Consider the following 17,647-nt stretch of genomic DNA (forward strand, 5'->3'; position numbering starts at 1 on the left):
GCCATGATAAGTAGGTCAGAGTTAGGTAAGGCAAAGTAGACAATTCTTAGAGCACCATTTCTAGCCCCTTCCTCATGCCAAGAGGTGAGTAGTGCAATACTTTAAAAAGGCTGTTCAGACACCCAGGGGGCTGCCAAATCCCACTGTTACTTCCATCCAGTGAAAAAATGACCCTCTAGCTTGGGTCACCTAGGAGCAGGGTTGTGACTACAGCTTCCAGTGCATCCCCATCTGCTGCTTTGACCATCACCACAGGACTTTAATGTAGGTCAAAACAGTAAAATGGTATGGGTGGTGTCTTTCGACTCACTCATGAATTGGATTTAAGGGAGGTAGAGTTACACAAAGTTGTCATCTTACTCTCTCTTTTAGAGTCATCGAAGTCCAGTGGAAAGACAAAAGTAAGGACGACTGACAATGGCCTGGGATGCAGTGACCCTGGCATCTCTGACACCTGAAAAAGCTCTAAGTGCTTCATAGCAGCTGCCTTCATGGCTGTTGGAACAAAATATTTATATCTACCCATTCTGCCAAGGGAAGTCTTCACATGCTTGGGGTAGACACTCCCTTAACTCACCAATGGGTTTGAATTACCCTCAGGCTGGTTGAGCCTGTCTTCCAAAATGGTTTACTGAGATGCGATCACTTCATATGCTACAGCTTCTTATAGTTATAGCTGAGAGCTGGATGGCCAGTTGGACACCAAAGGTGCAAAGCAGACCTGATAAGGTCTTAGCAGCCCTCAGACTAGAGGTAATAATCTTCCCTGAATACCTGTATACCCCACACTTTACAATTACAATAATTTAAAATTTTTATCTCATTTGAGCCCCACAACAACCCTAGGAAGTTGATGCTATTATTACCCCCATTTTACAGAAGAGGAAACTGAGGTAAGCAAGGGTTAAGTAACTTGCCCAGGGTCACACAACTAGGAAGTATCTGAGGCCAGATTTGAATTAAGGTCTTCCTGACTTCAGACCCAGTTCTCTATTCACTGTACCACCTAGCTACCTAGTACTGATCTCAGTCAATTCAAAAGAGGATAGGATATGGGCCAAGAGGCCACTCCTTACCACCAAACATGGGGCTGCCACCATGACCTCAAGCTTCATTGTTGTTTAGTCGTTTCAGTCGTATCTGACTTTGCATGACACCATTTAGGGTTTTCTTGGCAAACATACTGAAGTGGTTTACCCTTTCCTTCTTTATCTCATTTTACAGATGAAGTAACTGAGGCAAACAGGGTTAAGTGACTTGCCTAGGGCCACACAGATAATAAAGGCCAAATTTGAAGTCAGGTAGATGAGACTTCCTGACCTCAGGCCTGGCACTCCTAGAGGCCCAGAGAGTACCAAAATACTAAGATAAAAAAGCTCCATGGAATGAACAGATGCAAGGTGTTTGCTAAAGACAGAACTAATGACATCGTACTTTCCTATCCCTTGCAGCAGTCTGACTCACATTTTTCCAGGAAAGACTGTTCTCCACTCCCACTCCAATCCTTATCTGTTTGCTTTCTGTCTCACCATTTGTCCTGAAAAAATCAGCTTCTCTAAAATAATGTGATCATTCATTGCAGTATTGATTTGTGTGTATCCTTGGAGTATTAAATGCAGATGAGAATATTATGGCCAACAAAACACATTGTGAGAGAGATCAATAGATTTTATTAGTAACAGGAAGGCATAAAATTGGGGCTCAGAGTCACAAAATTTATTTTACTGACATATATTCTATAACGTCTCAAAAACAGAGAGAATATATAAATTGGGACCAAAATTTATACAGAAAAGAGCTATTAGGTCACATGGAGAAAAATGCTACAAATGAGCCAACTGTGGTCTTCTGAGACAATGTTATTAGAAACCTCTTCTTTACCTATGCTGCTCCAGAAGCAGATTTTAAAGGGTGCTCATCTCCATCCCCTCCCCCAAGGAAAGGGTCAAGGACATTGCTAAAGAGAAAGCCATAGCCCAAAGAGAGGAGTTGAGAACAAGTCACACCAGCTATACAAGGAGTGCGGCAGCTAAACAAGCTTTGACCTACACACTATTAGGAGCATACCACTAATTACTGCTAGACACACAGAGAGAAACAGAAGCAAGGACCAGTAATGAAGAATGAATGGAACAGCATGGCATGCACTAAAAGCTCAGACTGAGCTGAGGCTGGCAAGAAAAGCTAAGGACATTAAGAAGGGGCTTTTTAAAAATTATATTGAGGAAAAGCAAAGGATCAAAGAAAGCACAGGACCATTGCTTAGGAGGATGATAAGATCATATTCATATTATCTTATATATATTAGATAATATATATAAGATAAAAATATATGATATAAGATAATCATATATAAGATAATATAATAATTAGGATGATAAGATAATACAAAGATGGCAAAGGTGATCAACTCGTTTGGGATCTGGTTCCCTATTCTATCTAGGATAAATTTAAAACTCCTCTCTTTAGGACTTCATAGTCTAACTCCATCCTCTCTTTCTAGACTCATTTCACAGTATTCACACTATCTGTTCCAACCAAACTAGTCTACTTACTGTTCCTTGTATTCAAAATTTCATCTCACCCCTCTCTGACTTTGCCCAAGCTTTCCCCCATGCCAGGAATGCATTCTCTCCTTACCTCTGTCTTTTGGAATCAATAGCCTCCTTCAAGTCTCAACTCAAGTACCACCATCAACATGTAGCCTTCTTGGAATCTCTCAACCCCAGTTGCTAATGTTCTCTCCCCCTCACTGAAATTAATATTTACTTCATATATAGTTAGCATTTACTTATTGTTAATTTTTGCATGTATTTTGCATTTCCTTACTGTACATGTTGTATGTGTCAAGCCCCTGTGGAATGTAAGCTTCTTTAAAGGAAGGAATTTTTGTCTTTATGAGCCCCAGTAAATAGGAAAGAAAGGGCACTTAATGAATGCTTGTTAATTTGAATTAAATCAACTCTAATTTTTTTTTTCTGTTTTCACTGCAAAGGAGGACAATGTGAGATACCTACATGTCCATCATGTGCTTATTTTACTCCTACATGTCAGCAGCCCAAGTAACTTCATGTGCTGTTGCTTTTAAACCTACTCAAAAGTAGTGTCCAAAAAACAAAGAAAAAGAAAAGAGAGTCATAGAAGCATTTTTCAAAAAATATTCAGAGGGTCAGCTAGGTGGCGCAGTAAATAGAGCACTGGCCCAGGAGTCAGGAGGACCTGGATTCAAATTCAGCCTCAGACACTTAACACAAAAACTAGCCATGTGACCTTGGGAAAGTCACTTAATCCCTATTGTCCTCCAAAAAGCAAATATATAGAGAGAACCAAGGGAAGGCCAGAATGGATCAGAGACAAGAAAAACTTTAAAAATTACCTTCAGGGCAACCCGAGTTCAAATCTGGCCTCAGACACTTAACATTTACTAGCCACATGATCTTGGGGAAGTCACTTAACTCCAACTGCCCTACCTTCCCCCCTCCAAAAAGCAAAAACAAACACACACACAAAAAGAAATTACCTTTGAATTCATCATCTATTTTAACAGCAAAACAATAATAGAGATTCACTGTTTCATGTACAATCATTTTTTTTTTCTGTTCTGCTACATATGTGGAAATGTTTGCTTTATTTAGTGTGTAAGTTCAGAATTTTAAAGTTTGTTGGGGTTTTTTAAGCTCTGCACTGCATTAAATAGCATCGAGGAAAGCAGTGCCTGAGTTGCCCACTAAGTGGTGCTCTGCCTCAGCGACCAGCCACTTCATTATAGGAATTAGAACCATAGACTGAATAGTCTCTCCAGATTCCAGCACATCCTCCACACAGCTGCCAAAGTGATTCTCCCAAAGCACCAGTCTGACTATGTCCACCTACTATCACTTTTGGATGGATCAGAGTCTGGAGGGACTTGTGGCAGAAAGATCAACCAGAAGTCTATCGCAATAGTCTAGGCATGGAGTGGTGAGGACCTACATAAGGCCCATGGCAGTGTCAGAGAAGAAAAGGGGGCATCTAGGGGAGAAGCTGTGAAGGGGATGTTAACAGGATTTGGCAACAGATTATATATGGAGGAAGGGGTGAAAAAGAGTGAGGAGTTGAGGATGACACCCAGCTTGTGATTCTGGGTGACTGAGAAGATGGTAGTACCCTCACCATGGGGAATCTGGAAAGGGGAGCAGAGTTTGGGGGAACAGATAATGACTTGAATCTTGAATATGTTAGTTTAAGGTATCTACAGGACATCCAGATCAAGCCGATCAATAGGCAGTTGGAGATTCAAGACTAGAGGTCTGGAAAGAGGTTAGGGCTGGATAAGTAGATTTGAAAATGCCCATGTCTGCTCCAGCTCCTTCTCCCTCTGCTTCTTCTCCTCCTCCTCACTGCTGCTGCCATCACCATGCCTGGGGGCCTACTTCCCAGCATCCTGGCCCCAATTTCAAGGCAGAAACAATAGTCCACTGCATCTGTTTCCATGACTTTTTAGGAGACTCATAGGCTATTCTTTACTTCAACCCTCAAGATTTTACTCCAGTGTGCACAACAGAGCTGGGATAAGCTGCAAAGCTGGTGCTAGAATTTGCCAAGTGAAATGTTAAGATAATTAAGCTCTTTCCTTTGACTCTATCTATCCTGCCTAGAGTAAGAATATCATCAGGTACAACAAAGAAGAATCCACAGAGAAGCTGCCCTTCCCTGTCAGCCAGTGGATAGAGCACTAGGCCTGGCTGGAGTTAGAAAGACCTGATTCAGACCCAGATACTTATCATGTGACCCTGGGCAAGGCACTTAACCTCTGCCTCAATTTCCTCTACTATAAAATAGAGATATACTATATATACTATAAAATAGAGATAGCACCTATCTCCCAGGATTATTGTAAGGATCACATGAGATGATATTTGTAAAGCATTTAGCAGGCTGGCTAGCACTTAGCAGGTATTTAATAATACTTGTTCCCTTCCCCTTTCCCTTGCTAATGATTATAATTGGGAACTTTCTGTCAAATTGGTTTTTAGACCTGGATGAGTGGGATGGTAAAGGCATGCCTGTGATGTCTCCTTTGTTATTTATTTTTGGCTCAGATAAGAAGAGGAATCAGTCTATCCCAGGGGTGGGGAACCTTCAGCCTCAAGGGCACATGTGACCCTCTAGGTCCTTAAGTGCAGTCCTTTGAATGAATCCAAACTTCACGGAACAGATCCCCTTAATAAAAGGATTTGTTCTGTAAAACCTGGACTCTGTCAAAAGGCCACACCCAAGGACCTAGAAGGCCACACATAGCCTCAAGGCTGCAGGTTCCCCACCCTGGTCTATCCTCTATCCAGCAACTGCTAAGTGAACTTTGTTTTTTTGGGGGGGAGGGTCCTCCAAGAACTTTGATGAGATCCTCAGCATGTCAATTCCCTTCAGGTGAAGGTACTCCTGTACAGATTGCTACTCCTGTGAAGTGAAAAGCTAGAAAGTGTTGTGGTGCTTCCAACTATCCCTGAAGATGAGACCAAAACCTGTTTCCTAAAGGAGTTTTTCTTCACCAAAGTGCTCTCCCTTCAGGCAAGAAATGCCTAAGTCATACTCACCAGCCCTAGGCCTTTCCATCAAGATAACACTGGGAACTGGTTCTCTTTTAAGATCTTGAATAGGAAGGATATCAGCCTGCCAAGCATGTCTTCCTTCAGCAACCAAAGCAAACATCTTGGTGTGATTAAAGTCAGAAGTCTTCAGGCTGCTGCTATGCCTAATAACAAGCCTGTAGACTTGTTGAATGAAAAAAGTCTGAGATGCCTTCTATTGTGACTTTACTAGTATTCCATTAATGTCATTGAACTACCTCAGGGCCCTGCTGGCTGGTGGCCTTAGGAACATATTCTGTTCCAGATTTAAATCTTTGCTAGACCCATTGCAATCTCGATTACCAATCACCTGGTACTGGTTGACATCTGAGAGAGGCTACCTTGTAAGAGTATGACTTCTTTAACTGGGGTAACAAATCATCTCTTTCCTAACTTGAATTGGGAGACAATTTAACATGTCAAGTTTTGAGATTCACCTCACCTCATTTCTAAGTTTGTGACCAACAACTAGGAATAATTTAGTTATTTCAGATGGTATATTTTTCTCTCCATATTGAGTGTTCCAATCATATTTAGGGAAAAATGGAGACCATAATTCCCAGCAGATAGCAGGGAAGTAAAATACCACCTTAAAATATTTCTGTTTCATCATTATAGTGTCATTATGATTGAGACAGTCTTATGGTTGAGACTACAGGGTAGCATTAGAGTGACTGCCAGTCAAGGACAGGTGGAGGGGCATAATTATGAGCATCTTTTAAAATGTGTCATTTTTCTGTACAAGGCAACTGTGATAGTAATGGCAATTAAAGATTCCCCTGTATTGGCTTGGTTTTCAAATTGATTGTGTTAAAACCCAGAGTTTGTTAATCCCACCTGTGGGATGGGCTTGTTGATGTGAAAAGAAAGTCCTGAACTGGGAGGAGCTGGTGATGTAGATTTGGAGAGACACTAGAGAGAGGCGGAAGATCTTTTTGGAAGCAGCACCTCGTGGAGAGAGAGAGAGACTAAGAGAATTGCTGGTGGCCGCTTTGAATTGCCCTGGACTTTTGAGACCTGCCCCCTGAGCTGCCAAGGACTGAGGAGACATGGCTGTTTTGCTGGTACTTTGTCTGTCTGTTTTGATGTTGTTTTGCCAGATTTGTCCACTGGTGAAAGACAGTCCTTTTGTTGAAGAAGTCCTGGAACCTGGCTGTTCGCTAAGAAGCCCTGAGACTGTCCTGCAGACAGAGAGTGCATACTGTCCACTGGTGAGGGACAGTGCTGTTGTTGCAGGGGTCTGGAGACTGTCCTGCAGACAGAATGAATACTGTCCACTGGCGAAGGACAGTGCTGTTGTTGCAGGGGTCTGGGAGCCTTTCTGTTGGTTCAGAAGCCCTGAAGAAGGATTTTCTTGTTGTATGTTTACAGAAATCCTGGGAGAGGGCTTTGCTAATGTGTTCAGGGGTTCTAGGACTGTTCTACAGACAGAGGACAAATTCATGAAGGGACTGGCAATGTATCTTATGGCCTTGCTAAGCCTTGTCTCCCCAGGAACTAAGATTGCTGAGAACTTGCCTCTGTCAAGATGAAGAAAAGACCTCCATTTGGGTATTAAGTGCTGTGTTTAAACTTGATGTAACTCTGGGGTAGATTCAATTGTGATCCAGGGGTGGGGAACTTTTGACCTTATGTTTGGAAACTAATCTCCATTTGAGAAGAGGGGCTTTGTGGTGGACTTAATTAAGGTATAGCCTAGGGGTGGAGAAGTATTTAGAACAGAGACTTTGTAATTGATTGAATGATTGGAAGGTCCTGGGGTGGGGTAGTACTTGGAGATTATTTAATCACACTTAGTAAATGCTGTATTTTGGAATGATGTCATGTTTTGATCTTCTCTGTTCTTGGTTGGTCACTGAATAAAATGGAGAGCACCTATGCTGGTATTTTGAACCTTGGGAAGTTGCCTTTGCTTGGCATTACATTACAGCAACCTACCCTTAAATGTTTAAAATAAGATGAAATTATATATACTATAGAGAAAGGACAGAATAGAGTTACTCTTTCTTTATTATGGAATGCTTTCTCTGCAGTAGTTAGTTTTCTGTTTTCTGATATTTTTGTCTTAGAGTAGCCACAAGTAAAAGCCCCTTGAAATTAGGGAAAAAAATTGATTTGAGAATCAACTACATAAACATGATAATTGAATCCAAAAGTGTTGATGAGATCATTCAAGTAAAAGAGTATAGAGGGAGAAGAAAAGAGGGCCCAGGACAGAACCTTAGGGGATGTCTGTGGTTGGTGGGTGTAACACGGAAAAGAAACTGCAGAGGTGATTGAGGAGTGATTGACAGCTAGGAGGAGAACAAGGAGAGAGCAATGTCATGAAAACTTTAGAGAGGAGAAAGTGTCCAGAAGGAGAAAATGATCAATAGTGTCAAAGGCTATAGAGGTCAAGAAGGATAAAGCTGTAAAATTTTTGCCTCCAATTGCCTCTCAAATATCTTTATCTCAATGTTCTATAGACATCTCAAACTCAATATGTCTAAAACAAAAGCCTTTATCTTTTCCCCAAAAATTCTCCCTCCTTCCAAGCTTCCCTATTATTGCCAATGGCATCACCATCCTCCTAATCATGCAGGCTTGAAATCTCAGTGTAATCTTCAACTGACTCCTACTCACTCCACAGATCCAATCTATTGCCAAATCTTGTCATTTCTACTACCACAACAGCTCTCATATATATCCCCTCCTTTCAACTCATCCAGACTAATTCAGGTCCTCATTGCCTCTCACCTGGACTACTGAAATAACCTTCAAACTATTCTCCTTACTTCAAGCTCCTTCCCACTACAATCCATCCTCCATTTAGCTGTCAAGGGGAGTTTTCTACAGTGTAGCTCCAACTCTGTCACCCATCCCCTACAAACCCCACCTTTACCACCTATTCAGTGAGCTTCTGTGACTCTCTATTACCTCTGGGATCTAATATAAAGGGCTCTGTTTAGTTCTTCCTAATCTGACCTCTTTCTATTATTCTGGCCTTACTTCTCTCCATGTAGTCTACAACCTAATTACACTTACCTGCTGGCATTTCCTCAGACACAATGCTTCATCTTCCAGTCTCCTTCTGTCTCAAAGTCTTTATACTGGCTTTCCTCAATTCCTAGAATATTCTGCCTCACACCACTTCTTAATTTCCCTGACTTCCTTCAAGATCCAGCTCAAAGTCCATCTTTTTTTCTACAAGGTGCATTCCTGATTTCCCCAGCTGCTAATGCCTTCCCCTTTGAGATTTACTTGCATTTACTCTGTATACATTATATTCTGCACGTCCCTAGTGATATGCAGATCATCCTATTCATTAGAATGGACAATCATGGAGGTCAGGAACTGTTTGTTTTTTCCTCTTTTTTTGTATCCTTTAGCACAGTCCCTACAACATAGTAAGTACTTAATAAATTATTGTTAACTGACTGCTTGGTGGCCTGGACAGTTATAGGAAAGTTTGAAAAAAAGAGTGTGTTTGGTGAGGGAGGGGAGATAATGAGTTCCATTTTGGACACATTGGACTTGATATGTCTATGGAACATCCAATTCAAAATGCCCAAGGTCAGTGATACAGAATTGGAGATATTCTGTGATTTTATGATTCTGTGACTTCAGCTATATTTTTTTAAAGTCAAAGAAAAAGGGTTTCCTATGAGTTCAGAAGGAGACAAAGCAAATATATTTGTTGTGTGTTCGTATGTTGATTCGTTTTCATTTTTGTTAAACTGCATGACATAATGTTATTTTTTTCCTCTTCCCTATTTAATTCTGATGCAAATGGTTCTAATTTGGAAGTTCTAGATTTATCCGATGACTGATTTGGTAGCTAGCTAATGAGTGTTTGTTGTAAAACTTGTGTTTTGTTATAGTAATTAGAATAATTTTTAATGTGTCATCCAAAACTGAACAGTCATACTCCAAGTGTGGCCTAGAGCAGAGGACAGTAAGACTATGCCCTCCCTTGCTCTGGTCATCTGTATCTATTAATGAAACCTATGATTATGGTTGTTTTATTTTGTAAACTGTGAGTATACCGTTGCAAGGTAGAAACCACAACAATTTAGAGAGTCAAATTTTTTTCAATAACCAGGTAAGCTAAACCATGAATGGGTAAAGGAATAGGGGAGTCACAAGTTCCGCAATTTAAGAAAAAAAAATCTAAATCGAACCACAAAATAGACTATAGTATTCCTATTATCTGTTACCCATGTTCCTCAAATCACACCCCTACCATTAACAGATATTTACTGACATAAACCCCTGCCAGAATTCCCACTCTCACTACCCCCAGCTCCCTGGTATTAGAAGCAGTAAACTATGGAGGTTAATGAGGACACTATGCATAGTTCTCATGGGCCCAAGGAGAGTGGGCTCCCCTATCCAAATATTCCTTCACTATAGTTAGTAAAATTCCACCAGCTGCCTGTGGAGAACCTTCTTGACCTCAACCACCTACATATATCTTTGCCTTTTAACTACTGCCAAACTCTTGAGACACTCTACCCATCTTTCCAGAATTCTATCTTGCAAGTTCCCAGGACCCTGTTCAGGAAGATCTGGGTGCCAGCCATCTTTAGTCTAACCTGATCTGTCCATCTACCTGCTACCAAGCTCCAGGAGGGTTAGAACGAAATGCAATAGAATAATGAGGGCAGGGCCAGTGGAGGGTTAATGGCCCTGGACACAGAACAGAAGAAGTCAAAAAGCAAACCTCCTACCCACAAAATCATTCTCTACTATTTCAGGAGGCAGCCTGGTGTAATTTGCACTTATACAGTGTTTTAAGGTTTGTAAAGAACTTCATATCTCCTTTGGTCTTCACAACAACCCTGTGAGGTAGGTGCTATTGTCCTCATTCTGCAAATAAGGAAACTGAGGCTGACAGCAGATAAATGACCTACCTATGGTCAGAAAATGTCTGAAACAGGAGCTGAACCCAGTTTTCTTCCTGAATCCAAGTCCAATGTCCAGTGCTTTATCTACTGTGCCACCTAGGTGTGTTGGCACATAGCTGGTATAATGGAAAGTTCCTTGAACTTAAAGTTAAGAGGTCTAGTTTTAATTCCTGCTTGGAACACTTGCTAGTATGCTGACAATGGATAAAGTCAATGACCTCTCTGTGTTGCAGACATAATGTTATTTTTTTCCTCTTCCCTATTTAATTCTGATGCAAATGGTTCTAATTTGGAAGTTCTAGATTTATCCGATGACTGATTTGGTAGCTAGCTAATGAGTGTTTGTTGTAAAACTTGTGTTTTGTTATAGTAATTAGAATAATTTTTAATGTGTCATCCAAAACTGAACAGCCATACTCCAAGTGTGGCCTAGAGCAGAGGACAGTAGGAATGATAAATAAAATGGGAATAATAATGCCTGCCTCCTTCACTGTGCTGGTATGAAAATCAAATGAAATAATACACATGTTAAACACCTTGTAAACTACAAAGTACTATATAAAAGTCAGAAATGGCGAGGGGATCTTCTCTAACTCTGTTTCCTCATCTGTAAAATGGGGATAAAGATAATTGCCCTGCCTGCTTCACAGACAGGGTTGTTGTGAGGAAAGTCATCTGTAAACCATAACATTCTAATATAATGCGAGCTTTCATTTTTTTGTTATAGAAGAATGCTCAAGCTGCTTACAGAAAAGCCCAAGAACAAGAAAGGCCTCAGGTGCTTTTGCCCACAAATAGCTAGTAATAGCCTGAGACTCGAGAGAATGTCTTCAAGAACCAGAAGCTTTTCTTTCATACCATTTCTAATGAATAGACTTTGCAGCTTTATCAATAGAGGAACAAATCCTTCATCAACTCATCTCTCATTTATCAGTTTTATTCAGTGCCCAGGACAAAAATGGCACACAACACAAGATAGATGTCAAGGAAATGCATTTGCAGCAAAATATATTCCCTACTTTGTCTCCCCCACTAAAAAACAGACAGACACCATCTTGCCCCCAAAATGCATCATCTGCTGCCGGGGGCCTTTATAGTTCATTTAGTGAACACAATCTTGTCTTATAAACAGTCGACCCAGATTCTCAGCTCCAATGAGGTTTCCCAGGCAGTAGAAGCTGTTTGGAGCTGAGAATTTAAATGTGGCTTGAAGTCATAACTCAGCTTAAAAAACTTCCTCTACAGGAAAAGCAACATATTGCCTAAAGGTCAGGGCCCCACTTCAAACAATATTTAGTGGGTGGTTGATTCCTGCCTCTTTTACTGGCTATGTGACCTTGGGCAAAGTCCTTTGGCTCCCTGGGCCTCCATTCCCTCATTTGTAAAAAGAGGGGGTTGAACTAGATGTACCCTAAGGGGCCTTCCAAATCTAGCTTTCTATGGTTCTATGATTCCAGTTCTTTTCTCTGGGTGGAAACTACAGTTGCATTCAGCTGATGGAAGCCGAGCTCCCAAGCCTCTGTGGAAATTATCTGGGTTTTAAACTTTAATTAACCTAGATTCTTTGCCAGGACTGATCCTAAAGTCACTTTCTTGACCTGGTTTTTCATCACATCTGCAGAGGATGAACAATAGTTTTAGCCTCAGCCAACACCAGATCTGGGACACCTCTCTGAGATAGGCACATCAAGGGGATGTCTACCATCTGGGAAAGATACTCAGTAAAGTCATCAACTAGGGTCATGTCGGCATTTCTTCTACCAATAGCAAATGTCTCTTTGTGGGAACTGTGAGGACTCCCCACCACAGCCAGGGGCCCTGATCCATTCCCAGAGAATGACTGTGTCACAAAGGATAAAGGACTTAGATACCTACAATAGGAAAGTCCCTTGCAATGAAAGAGTAAATCCCTTTCCAGAGTCTGGGCCAAAAGAGCCCCAGAGACCTAGAAACTATCCATTAGGGTGGGAGGTATAGTGAAAAGAATCCTGCCCTGGGAGTTATGAGATCTAGGGTCATGTCTCAGCTCTGCCACTAACTTGCTATATAAGCCATGGCAAGTAATTTCCCCTCTCTGAGCCTCAGGTTCTTTCCCTGTAAAACGAGCAGACTGAATCAATTTATCTACAAGAGTTTTTCCTGCTCTAACAGTCCATGATTTTGTAAATTCTAGACAGAAAGAGGATGTTAGATACAGGCACAAACAGCCAATAGATGAATAGGGGTCTCTTTGATTCTCAGGAGACCCAGATTTGCCTTAGCTAACTAAGCCCATTAAGACCCAGAAAGTTCCACTCAGGGTTTTCAGGAGAGCTGATAAAAGGAATAAGACCTGAGTTCAAATCCAACCTCAGACACTTAGCACTTACTAGCCGTGTGACCTTAGGCAAGTCACTTAACCCCAATTTCCCTGCCCTCCCCCCCTCAAAAAGCAAAAATAAAATAATAAAGTATTACTAACCTCTGACCCCCTGACTTAGAATCTAGTATTAGAAACCACAATGATCTATCTCCTTATTCAACTCCTGGCTCTGAATGACAAAACCTGGCTAATCTTCTGGCTATTCCTCAAGAGTAAATTTTCCAGTCAAAGTTTCTCCTCATATACCCTCATTTACAAAGTTTCAACCTAGTTATGCAGAACCATCCTAATTCCACAGACTCCTCAGGGTTTGGTTCAGGAAAAACCTACTAGGTTGGTAGTAGTAGAAAATGAGAGGAGGTGACATGTGACACATGTTTTGGAAGCAGAAACCTCCTTGAATTAGTAACTTAGTAGATATGAGAAGAAAGGGATAGGGAAGAATCAAAGATGACACCAAGGTTTCAAACACAGGAGTTTGAGAGAATGATAGTTCCAGTGACAGAAACTGCAAGATCAGCAGGAAGAGTAGGTTGGGTGGAGGGTGAAATATTAAGTTTAGTTTGAAACAAGTTTAGTTTGAAACAAATTGAGTTTGAAGGTGGGACATCAATTCAATTGAATAAATTCTGTGGTTTCTCCTCACATGGCCTGGTATCATCCCACTTTGATGGCCTTCACTTAGTACATTGTCTCTCTGAAGTCATATAAACTTTCACTCCAGATAATGAGTATCTGACAGTCCAGTGAAAACTGGTCTTAATAATGACAGCCTCCCATTTAGAGGAGGGCAATCCCTCAAAGATAATAGGAATAGGCATGACATTCACAAAAGAATGTTTCCAATGTTTTGACCCAAATTACAAAAATAAAAACAATTTACAAGGGTAGTGACTTGTTAAAATATGAAAGCATTGGCTCTAATTTTGTCTAGACAATAAAAGTAAACCTATAGGATTGTAGAAGGCAAATTTGGCTTTATGGTGAAACAGTAGAGTAAATTCTAAATATAACTTTCTTGTGAGTGAGAGATTCAAAGATGAATTTGAAAGAGAGAGAGAGAAGGGAAAAAAGGAACAATCTCTGATAGCAACAGAAATAACCATGGTCTAGAAATAAGAAAACCTCAGTTTGAGCCCTGCTTGTGTCACTAACTTCCCTTTGAGACTGAATAAATCATTTTCCCACTCTGGGCCTCAATATCCCTACTTGTAAAATGAGGAGGTGAGACTGGGTATTTTCTAAGGTATCTTCTGACTTTCAAATTCTAGGATTCTCAAAGAGGAAATTCTAGTATCTTTTTCTTTGATAGTTAAAGGTCTATGAAATGCTGACTCCAGTCCAATCCATTTCAATCAATACAACCTGAGAAGCTTCAAGGTTCAGGGCTGATCTAAGGATAGCTATGTGAACTCGGGCAAGTCACAATTTCCCTGGGTGTTATTTTTCTTCTTATGTAAAAGGCAATTATATTAGATGTTTTCTAAGATCTCCTCCAGCTCTAGAACCTCTGGTGCCTCTGGACAGCTAGGGTAAGCATTATCTTCGGCCAAGAACTTTGTAACTCCCCAGCAGTCAAGTCTGGAATATGACTGAACCCACAGAAAAGGTTTCTTTCTGTATTCCTTATCCAAGCCAGCAGACTGTTCTAGAGATGAGACCAAAAAACAAAGTCTAGCCATGGTATACAGCTTCAGAATAATAAAAATTTTCTCACCAAAAATAATTGATAATGTCATGTCAAGAACCTCAGACGTGGAAGCCTGTCACCCAGAAAAATATATGACTTAATCTAAGGAAACTCAGAATGAATTCACTATTATTTAGTTGCTAAATTTATTATTTTCAACTGTTCCATCTGGCACTAACTACTAGTTACTTAGTAAAATCAGTTCTACTGCTTAAAGATTATTTATAGCAAGGAGCATCAATATGCTTCTGCCAACCCATTACAATCTAGTAGCAGAGGAATCAAGAGACCTGGTATCAAATCCTAATCTGCAAGTAACAAGCTATATGGCCTACAGCAGGCCACTCTACATCTCTCCTTCACAGCTGTAAAATAGGGATATATTTTTGCACTCACTCAATTACTGTCATAACAGTGTTTTGTAAACTTAATAGCCTATTTGTTGCTGTTCAGTTGTTTAGTCATGTTCAACTTTTCACAAATCCATGGACCACAGCACATCAATGCTGTCCATGGGGTTTTCTTGGCAAAGATCCTGGAGTTTGCCATTTCCTTCTCCAGTAGATTAAGGAAAACAGGTTAAGTGACTTGCCCAACTAGTAACTCACATAGCTAGAAAATGCCTGAGGTCGGATCTGAACTCTGATCTTCCTGAAGCCAGGCCCAAAGCTCTATCCACTGAGCTACTCAGCTGCCTCTTACAGCCTATAGGAATGTGTTTTTATTATCATTATAATAGAAATCCCCCGTATTTGCATGGGTCTTTATAGTTTTTTAAACTTTAAAGTTTTAATCATGAAGCCTTTCCTGATCCCCTCAACTGCCAGTGCCCTACCTTTCAAAATACCTTGCATTTAATTATTTTGTATTTATATTTTCTCTATATATTTATTATGTGTATACTTACATATTTCTTGCCTTTTAAAATATGTTCCTTGAATATAGGGATAGTTTCATTCATTATATTTTTATCCCTTGCACTGAGCACAGTGTTGGACATATGATAGGCCCTAATAAATACTTGCTGATTGATTAATTTCACAATCATTATCTCATTTGATTATCACAACATTCCTGTGAAAGATGTAGGGAAATGATTACTGTTCTTATTTTATAGATACAGAAGCTAAGACTCAGAGAGAAGAATTTTATCCAAAGGCATAAGCTCTACCATGATGTTTCTACACAGAGACAGACTACTCTAGCAGAGCTACACAGGGCTGGACAACTTCAATTGTTGCCCATCCCTCAACCTGCTACGTGACTCATAATTATAATCATGCTCATCATCCCAAATTCTAGAATATTCCAGGCTTATGTTTGGATATTTTCTCATTAGTAAAATTGCAACCTTTTATTACTTACTTGAACCCCCAGTTTATTAGATATTATTTAATAAATTGGAGATACCACTTCCATATAAGCAGTCATTCATATCTCTGTGTATTGAAGCTCCTAATCTCAATATTAAAATTACCAGCCACAGTATTTATTAATGACAGAATCAAAAATAACTCAAAGATATAAATAAATTAGCTGTGAGAAAGGTGATAGCCATAGTTAACTCTAACCCTTTTCATAACTGCAGATGACTCCTCCTTACTTCTGGAAAGACAATTCCACTATTCAGTTTGCCCTGGTTCACAATAACATAATGGTACATTACAACCAAATTTTACTTTACTATCAAAAATTTCAAATGTGACATCATTATAACAATCATTCAAAATGTAAATTGGGGGGATAGCAAGAATTAGAGCTATGATTTCAGAAAGCTATGATTCATAGCTTGCCAATGTGCTTACTGTCACAGTGTTCCTTATAGAAACACTGAGTTGACTTGTTTGGGGGGGGGGAGCTCTTTTTTATAAGTTAATTTCTTGAACAAAAACAGTTTTAAAATGACCTTTTCTTCATTTTACTGGTTGCCATGGCCAAAAAAATTTATCACCAGGTACATGATATGTCTCTTTGTACCTAGAACTAAGATGGGCTTAGTAAGTAGTCTGTCTTAAAACTTTTCCAGGATAGAACACTTTAGAACTATGCCCAAAGAGCTATAAAATTGTGCATACCCTTTGACCCAAGAATACCACCACTAGATCTATATCCCAAAGAGATCAAAGAAAAAGGGAAAGGACCTATATATGCAAAAATATTTATAGTATCTATAGTGTATATATAAATATAAAAATATTTATAGTATATTTTTGTGGTGGCAAAGAATTAGAAATTGAAGAGATGCCCATGCATTGGGAAATGGTTGAATAAGTTGTAAATAATTGTAATGGAACATTATTGTGTTATAAGATATAGGATGGTTTCAGAAAAATCCAGGAAGACATATAAACTGGTGTAAAGTGAAGTGAACAAAACCAAGAGAACATTGTATATAGTAACAGCAATATTGTAACTATGATCAACCGTGAAAGACTTAGCAACTCTAATCAATACAGTGATACAAGACAGTTCTGAAGGACTCATGATGAAAAAATGATATCTACCTCCAAAGGAAAACCTGATGAATTCTGAGTGCAGACAGAAATATAATTTTTTCACTTTATTTTTCTTGCTTTTTAAAAAACAGTCTTGCATGATTTCACATGTATAATTGATATCATATTGCTTACCTGCTCAATGGGGCTGGGGGGAAGGGTTTAGAGAGATTGGAAGGAGGGAAAGAATTCAGAACTCAAAATTTTAAAAAAATGAATGTTAAAAATAAATAAATAATAGATTTGTTCCAAACTAATGAGATCACATATCTACTTCAGAACATTTGAGTAACATAGCCTTTAAAAACAGTTTGGTTTTTTTTTTTTAAGTGATTCTAGTGTTACATTAGTTACTGAAACAAAACCTAGAAAATATGTAACTTAGGAGAACAAAGTTGTAAGACAAGGATTGCACTTACAATAATGAACTTGCCAAAGTCCTTGTTAATTTTAATGCTAATGTTTATTTTAACGTCCGTGTAACCTGTGTGTCAATAGGAAACCAGTCTCTGACACAACAGAGCCAAGTAACAATTGCAAAGTGGTAACTCACTACTTCAGCACTCGAAGCACCATTCTCCATCTGCAGAGCCTCCATGAAGTTC

At 39.6% G+C, this 17,647-nt stretch overlaps 1 long non-coding RNA gene across 1 annotated transcript in view; it reads right to left on the reverse strand.

The window, feature by feature from the left end:
• Positions 1-17,647, reverse strand: part of LOC138173725 (uncharacterized) — a 107,801-nt gene that overhangs the window by 50,830 nt on the left and 39,324 nt on the right. The window lies entirely within an intron of this gene.

Source organism: Petaurus breviceps, unplaced genomic scaffold, assembly GCF_028583685.1.
Source record: "Petaurus breviceps papuanus isolate PSGF00001 unplaced genomic scaffold, PetGlider_PUasm1.0 64, whole genome shotgun sequence".
Taxonomy (NCBI): Eukaryota; Metazoa; Chordata; class Mammalia; order Diprotodontia; family Petauridae; genus Petaurus; species Petaurus breviceps.